This window comes from Rhododendron vialii, chromosome 13a, assembly GCF_030253575.1.
Source record: "Rhododendron vialii isolate Sample 1 chromosome 13a, ASM3025357v1".
Lineage (NCBI taxonomy): Eukaryota > Viridiplantae > Streptophyta > Magnoliopsida > Ericales > Ericaceae > Rhododendron > Rhododendron vialii.
The window spans coordinates 19,747,001-19,754,998 of NC_080569.1; the positions used below are offsets into that span (position 1 = coordinate 19,747,001).

Genomic DNA, 7,998 nt, shown 5'->3' on the forward strand with positions numbered 1-7,998 from the left:
GAAAGGCTGTAAAGCATTAAAGAACTGCAAAACCACATCTGGGCCCTTCACAGTGAAAATAGAATTGGCAATGGCAATAACACAGCATTACATCCCTATTAAAATCAATGGTCAAAAGCTTACTCTTCCTACAGAGAACCGTTTGCAAACCTCTACGTTTGCAGCAAGAGATCGGAGATAAAACAAATGGATACAATCCCCATCGAAACCAACACTAATAAATGAAAACCATCATCTACCATGTGTCAGATTCTATTGCCACCTCATACTGCAAGTCATTTAAGAAAAATGAGTTAAGGGAATGGTTACTTTCACTCCAATGGCCAGGAATACTGCTTGGAATACAAAAGATTCATACTTCAATGCCATGAAATCAGTTGAGATCCCAACCATATAGCAAAAGAACAACAGCCAACAAAATCATTTTTTTATTGGCATTTACAAGTAGTTTTGCTACTCTACCAAACCAAATAAAGAAATATACTCAAATTTTCCGAGAAACAAAACAACAAATATGCTCAATGTTTTGGTTTATTTGTTGCTTCTGCCCCAGTGATCTTGTACCTAGTTTTGGTGTTTCAATAAATTAACCTTACAAAAAAACAAAGAAATATGATCAAGTATTTGCAGAGAGCAAATAAAATTAAACACTAAATTGAAGCGCACATTGTATAATCTGACGACGTTTGGATGTTTGAGGAGCTTCAAGGTGCCAAAATGGCAATCTCTCTCTTTATTTTGCATATGTTAATGTTATTGTTGTGATTCATGAGCTTGAATCCATCACCATACCTGCAATTTCAAACCAGAATTTAGAAGTTCATGAGCATTAGGAACCCTTCAATCTCAAGAGTTTGTGGGTCTATGCTGAAATAAGCTATAAGGGGAAGCCAACTAACTGAAATTTAAGAATCATACACACCGTACTACAAAGAACAAATCCAGAAACACAAAAGACTTTACAGCCCTATTTGGATGGGGACAAACTGGTGAAACATGGAAAAGATGAGGTTTAAAAAACAAAATGGGCCATCACAGAGCAAATAAAAACCTTCCATTTCTCTATCTTTTGGCACCACTTCTACCTCTTCTATTTATCCAAACAAGTAATAAGATTCTCGCTTATTGTTTTTCTCATCATTTCTCATTATTTATTATCTTTTCCCTTATGCTTTCCTTTTCATACATAAAACTCTCAGCCAATCCATAACTCAAACAAAAGCCTAGACAGTAGACACAAACACAGTAAAAGCTTTAAGCAATTAATCAGGACATTCATTTCTTACCTGTACAAGAACTGGGTTTCTCTCTTTATTTCCCGAGCTCATCTCTTAAACTTCATGGCTGAAAAGAAGCATCTACTGACTGTTCAAACTCAATCTATTTTTCAGGAAACAAAATCAGTAGAATTTCTCAACCGGAAAAAATCTAAGCGAAGAGAAAACAAAGAGAATACAAATCGAAAAGAACAGATCTGTGCAAATTGAACACGTAAAACTTAGTATAGTTAGACAAAATCACCTGTCCTTTGCCTTCTTCAATGCCATCCTCTTTGTCTTCTTCATCATTGCCATCGTGGCCATGGAATCGAAGGTCAGGAGAGAGGCAAAGATCGAGAGAGAGAGAGAGGATACACGATCGGGGGGGGGGGGGGGGGGGGAGAGAGAGGGAGAGAGAGAGAGAAGGGAGGATCGAAATGGAGAGGAGGGAAGGAAGGATGTGAAAGGTCCTAGATGTGGAAGGTCGAGAGAGGTGAGTGTCAAGTGCAAAGATTGCCACACTTGCGCAAGGGGGAAATTACTATTGTGGGCACAAGCAGCAGTGCAGGAGGGCTGCAATTGAGGGGCACATTCGTCCCAACTTGAAAAATTGGTAAGCGAAGCACTGGCTCTTTTTATATAGGAGGAAAAAAACGCTAAAAGATTTGCATCTACTTGAGATCACAGAAAGTTAACCTGCAGAAATATATTCCACAAGTGCTATTAGACACCGATAACAATTAGCCGGAGATAGACTCCAAGAAAGTTTTCCCATTCTATGCACTTCTAACTTTCATCTCAGCTTTCCTCATCAAACGGGGAAGTCTTCCATATATTCAGCTCAATTAATATAACCTCCTCCAACATTTACTGCTCCGTAGGTACCCAAGCGCATGTCTGATCTTTACATGTCCCACAGATATATAACAACTTGATGAACAATTCCAAACATCAGTGAAGGCAAAATGTGAACCCATTATCAATTCTAATATATGGATCCAACCTTTTCTCTCAATGTTCTTGATAATTAGAGAGTGCATTAATCATTCCAAACACAGGTGAAGGCAAAATGGCAGGATCAATGGAACAATACAAACCTCAAATTCAAACATCCTGTGAAATAACAGGCCAAGCCAATCATCAGCAGGGCAAGCTTTTTATAACTTGGATTTTTGACATACTATTTGAAACAGATGCCTCTTCTCAATCAAGGGATGTCTAATGCAGCCATTTTCAGAACTACGGTAAAACATAATAAATTGACTACGGTAGCCACTTTCCCTAATGAATTGACTTGCCACAAGTACTTCTTCCCATTTGCTCAGAAGGTTCTAACTTTTAAAGCATCTGTGACTCTGTTCCGCAACAGCATCAGATCCCTAACTGTTGTGATCCTTGCTGACAAAAATCTAGATAACCTGCTCACCCCATCAGCTAAAATATATATTGGCTAAGAATTTCCTTATGGTTTATCTTCGAACGTTAGCCAAAGCTATTGAATCAGAAATGCCTACGCTAAGTATGTTTGAGTTGGCAACAATATACCCATCTCAAAATAAAACTCATAGCATATAATTGGTTATTATTCTGAGAACAGCTGCAAAACCCCTCAAAATAACCACAAAATATGCTGCAGTCGTATTTATTTGGGATTCCTATTTATTTCTCACCAAAATTTCATATATTAGTTCTAGTTAAGACAGGATGTTCCAATGCTGAAAGTTTCAACTTGTATAAGTACCAGATTAGCGTATGCCTTTTGCTCACCTGCCCAGCCATTGGCCTTGAATCTGCATCCTTGTTCAGGCAAGCATCAATAAATGAACATAACTTAGGTGAAAAAACATGATCGGAGGGCGATGGTGATGGATCATCCAAAATCTGACACAAAGACCCACAACATTGGCTTCGTTACCAAACACAGGCAAATGTCGACATCTACCTCACGAGAAGTAAGATGGAACCAAAAGAAAATATTGGTGATTGCATATGAAGATAGTCATAATGTAATACAACAGAAAACAAGGACACATCCATTCAATTTTCAATGCTTTGATCAACTCATAAATTATAAAGCATCATTTCTTCTAATTGACCAAAATAAACAAGATATACCTTAAATCTATGCATCTAGAGAGAAGGGAAAAAGGGACCAAGTGGCAGCTCTCCTTTTCCCTCCCTTCCTCTCTTTTAGTTTGGAATAGTAATAAAGGCGTCCTACGATAGTTGATTCTTCCATGGATATGCATTGAGGGCAATTACTTGTGTCGATACATTACCAAAATTTGCAAGTAACATCCGATAGTAGTTAATCACTTAAAGCAGGTACGATTTTGAAAGTTCAGAGGCTAAATCATTCATATCTTGAAACTATATAATAGCTTCATTTGAATAGAAGGCAAAGGAAAGCAATCATGAACAAAAGAAATATAACAGGAAATACCTGTAGAATATAGAAATTCTCCGGTCCCACACTCAAAGAGAGCAAGCCCAAGGCTCCAAATATCAGATGGGTAAGAATAGCGTTCATTTCGAATTCGCTCGGGTGACATGTATGTGATAATTTGCACAAACGTAGCGCACTGGTAAACCAATTTGAATATAGTCAGTGATGAATCTTAAATGGGATGTAAATTTATCAATCTACTGCACATAGAAAGGGAAAACAACAATGGGGAGCAAGAAAACAAACTACCAAAGCATCCACCTAATGCATCATACGTTACTAACCATTGCCATCGAATTCTCAAAGCCAGCACTATCTTTGCCCTCATTGTGTGTAATACTGAAGATATTGTAGTTTCTCTTATTTCAAAATCAATTTCCTTCTCTCAAAAGTGTAAAGATAGTAGTACAACAAAATTTGTACAGCAGCCAGGTACAGATCTCGTTTGTGCCTGTTTCGGGTCCTGCAAAGATGATCGGAACCGCTCATTTTGTTTAAAACATTTCGTTTAGGGTCCCTGTGAAAAATCATCTCAATCCGATATCGGAAAGGGTGTTTATGAATCATCCAACTTTGCTTCAAAATTTAGGCTAGCGGTTCCGATCATCTTTGCAATACCCGGCTAAATTTTGAAGCAAAGTTGGATAATTCATAAATACCCTTTCCGATATCGGATTGAGATGATTTTTTACAGGAACCTAAACGAAATGTTTTAAACAAAATGAGCGGTACCGATCATCTTTGCAGGACCCGAAACGGGCGCAAACGAGATCTGTACCTGGCTGCTGTACAATTGTTGCTATACCTGTAGCAAGGTTCCTCTCAAAATTCATTTCTTTCTTTCATGATCACCAGCAAGCCTCCTTGATGACCTTGACTTACTCCTCCTTCTCCGTCACCCTTCTCTCACCTTCCCCTTCACCTTCTCCCTGTCCTCTCCCTTGCCCACTCCCCCAATACTTCCTTCCATTCCTTGTGTCTATCTCTTCTCTCCATGTCTCCATCTTTCTCTATATCCTTCTCTTTCTCTCTTCCAAAACACAGCTCACGGCAACCCCAAAAACCATAAAAAAAAAAAAATGGTTCGATCCTTACTAATTTCTTTTTTGGAAGATTAAGTGTAATTTTTGTATTTAGGGTTTTCAAAATCCCAAATAAAAGGTGAGCCAATGTGTAATTTCTTATTAACTTTGTCCCTACTTCACTTATTTTCATTTGGTGTTTGTACGAGTTATTTCTTTATTTTTTAGATTTAGTCCTTATTTTCTTTGACATGGTAGCAAGTTGTTTTTCTTCGACGCATTTGTACAAATGCACACAGGCATATGCACTTTTTACTTGAAACGCATAGTCTTTCTATTCGACACCAAAATGCACAAAATTCGAAACACTCCTTTGCTCTAGATTGTATTTCAAAACAATACACAAGATTCAACTTGTATAACATTTCTAAGTTGGATAGATAAATTCATCAATAGGTAGGTGTAATCAGGCCAGGTTGAATGAGCTCTTTTGCCAATTTTTTTTTCATCTCTTCACAAAATAAAGAATCAATTCCAATTTTTTTCAATTAGTTTCTGTGATAAGTCCTATATGCTGGGAAACTCTGCCAAAAATTCAAAAACTTCAATTTCCATTTCCCTTCTATTCTTTGAAAAAAACGATGCACAAGACTCATTCTTTTCCTCTACATCCCAACAACCATGGTGAAAGGAGAATCAAAATCTTAGCCAAAAAAAATAAAATCATCAACTACTCCCTCCGTCCTGATTTGTTTGTCCAATCTCGGGTTTTCAACTTATTAAGGAAACCAAATCTTATTCATTGATTTAAAAATTTACACAATCTAATCCATTAAATTTGGAATTGGACAGTCAATTTGGGACATGCACAAGTCAAAAAGGGACAACCAAATTGGGATGGAGGGAGTATATAAGAGAGATCAATGCACTCACCAAATGGCCCAAAAACAGCAATCTGCAAACACAACATTCACAGGGTGAACCAGTCATACTTACATCCAATCAAAAATTTGGAAAACCGAATCAAAGAACACAATCAAATTAAATGCACCAAACGATTAAAAAAAACAAGTCAACATAGTGATTCTTTGTTAAAAAAAACAAAGACCAAGCCAAACACATCCTCAACTAAACCGGAAAAATGATATTTGTTTCCACTTCCATTTTTGAACTTTCTACTAAAGTTGACACCTTTATTGCCTTGATACATCATCTCTCTCCCTCTGGGTGAAGATAATCAGAACCCAACGCTGATAAATACATACGCATACATTACTTCGATCGACAAAAATCAAACATTTATACATGAATCTATGGGGGAAAAAATTGCAAAAATCAAACCTTTATGCACTGACATGAAACTATCCAGCAAGATGAAAACATATGTACACAGCACTCGTATTCACCAAAAGAACAAGTTTATATTGGCGAATAAAAATGGTGAAAATCCTACCTTAATGCACTGACCGGAGAAGCCAAACCGAATCTTTGACATCCACTTGTTGAACACACAATCAATCTCTCTCTCTCTCTCTCTCTCTCTCTCTCTCTCAGTAACCCACAGAAAAAATAGGGACAAAGAAATGCGTTGCAGGCTTTCGTCAGAGGCAGACGACAAAATGGGCCGAAATTGCACTGGCTAATGGGACACAAAGGGAAAAAGGCAAAGTCCGGAAACCAATTTAAGTAAAATAACAGTACCCATTTTAGCAGCGAAAAGTCAAAATTGCCCCTATTCAATAGCCTTGAGGCTCCCCAATTAGGGGGCTTAAATGGTTTCTCACACCTTTCTCTAGGACTGTGGACTAGAAGTGATTACTAACCGATGTGGGAACACCTTATCACTCCTATGTGCGACCCTCGAATTAAATTGGCGAGGTAAACAAAGGATTCATGGGTCTCAATGAAAGAAAGAGCTTTTATGAGTAATGACACAAACAATGGAAAAATCAATCTATAGAGTCTTTCTTAAAAGCCTTGCTTTGATATCATAATAGCATCTAAATCAAAACCAATTGACAATCAATGGACATATCACCAGACTCATATTCTAGGGTTGGAAGTCATAATTAACTGTGGTGGGACACGCTCTGGAATTGAGGGTGCAAATGAGCAGAGCATTGTAGTTTTCGAGCTCGGCTCGTTAACTAACGAGCCTAAAACTCGAGTTCGAGCTCAAAAACGAGCACTTAATGAGCCAAGCCTGGTTCATTTACTAAACGACCCTCTGTAATCGAGGGGAGCCTGTACAAACAAAGACGAGCCTAAAACTCAAGCTCGGCCCGATTGCTAAACTAGTCGACCCTAGTCGAGCCCATAACGAGCCAAGCCTCGAGCTGCACGGTTTGTTTGCAGCCGTATCTAAAATGTTATTCTGCTACCCTTCTATCTTGTTCTTGTCTGCCACAAGAACGCTAACAGCTTTCCCTAGTTTCCCGGACAATCACTATGTGCGTATGTAAACATAAATAAATATATACATATATGTTAAGGGGAAGTTCAATAGACTGAAGAACTGCATGGCTCAATAGATAGATGTTTTCTGCTGCATTCATTTGGTTTCGAATTTGAAATTCAGCATATTGACAAAAATGTGATGGAAATACCAAATTGCATGCAGTGTTCAAGACGGAGTCCCACACATGTTTTCAACTCAAAAGACCGCCAAAGAAAGTAAAGTGAAATCAATCGATCTATTAAAACTGGCCAAACCACAGATTAGGGAGATGTGGCCTTCATTGAGGCATCAGTTCAAAACTACGGGCCTATCTAGCTATTTACAATCATGTGAAAAGAATATTCAATTGTCAATGAAAAGTAGTAACAAATGAAGCCAATTTTCCACTATTTTCCTTTTTCAAATGAATGTAGACAGCACCTGATTGAGAGATTTCAAATGAAATTGCACTCAAGCACGTCAAAGATCTGTGCAGTAGTTTGCTGGCTTAAACCACAGCAAAAAATCAATACCCTTCTTCAGTTCTCTATAGCAGGACCAATTCTCTCCAAAAGCTGCAATTCATTCGAGTATAAATCATGCAACTACGTTCACCAGTGGCAAGCCTAAGACATGCACTGTTACACAAAAGCGACACAAATTTATTCAAATTTCCTACAAAAGAAACAGAGGCTAATCTGGGCATGCAACACACCATTGCATACCAAGGCAGATTTATCAAATACACAAAAAATTTCACCATCCATGCAGGAAACTACCCCGCCAGCTTCTACATGCAAAAAAAAGAAGCATAAAAACCAAAATTTTGAAAAA

At 37.9% G+C, this 7,998-nt stretch overlaps 1 long non-coding RNA gene across 5 annotated transcripts; it reads right to left on the minus strand.

Annotated features, from left to right (window-relative positions):
• Positions 1–364: 364 nt before the first annotated feature.
• Positions 365–7,723, minus strand: LOC131313339 (uncharacterized). 5 transcript variants are annotated; one of them, XR_009196171.1, is made up of 6 exons: positions 3,981–4,300; positions 3,703–3,841; positions 3,027–3,140; positions 1,522–1,955; positions 1,287–1,380; positions 365–792 (listed from the first exon to the last, which is right to left on the minus strand). It is a non-coding gene; the product is annotated as an uncharacterized LOC131313339 (long non-coding RNA). The 5 variants fall into 5 exon arrangements; XR_009196172.1 differs by lacking the exons at positions 3,703–3,841; positions 3,981–4,300 and adding an exon at positions 6,181–7,723; XR_009196173.1 differs by lacking the exons at positions 3,703–3,841; positions 3,981–4,300 and adding an exon at positions 6,181–7,723 and having other exon boundaries at positions 1,522–2,372.
• Between the last annotated feature and the right edge of the window lie 275 nt (positions 7,724–7,998).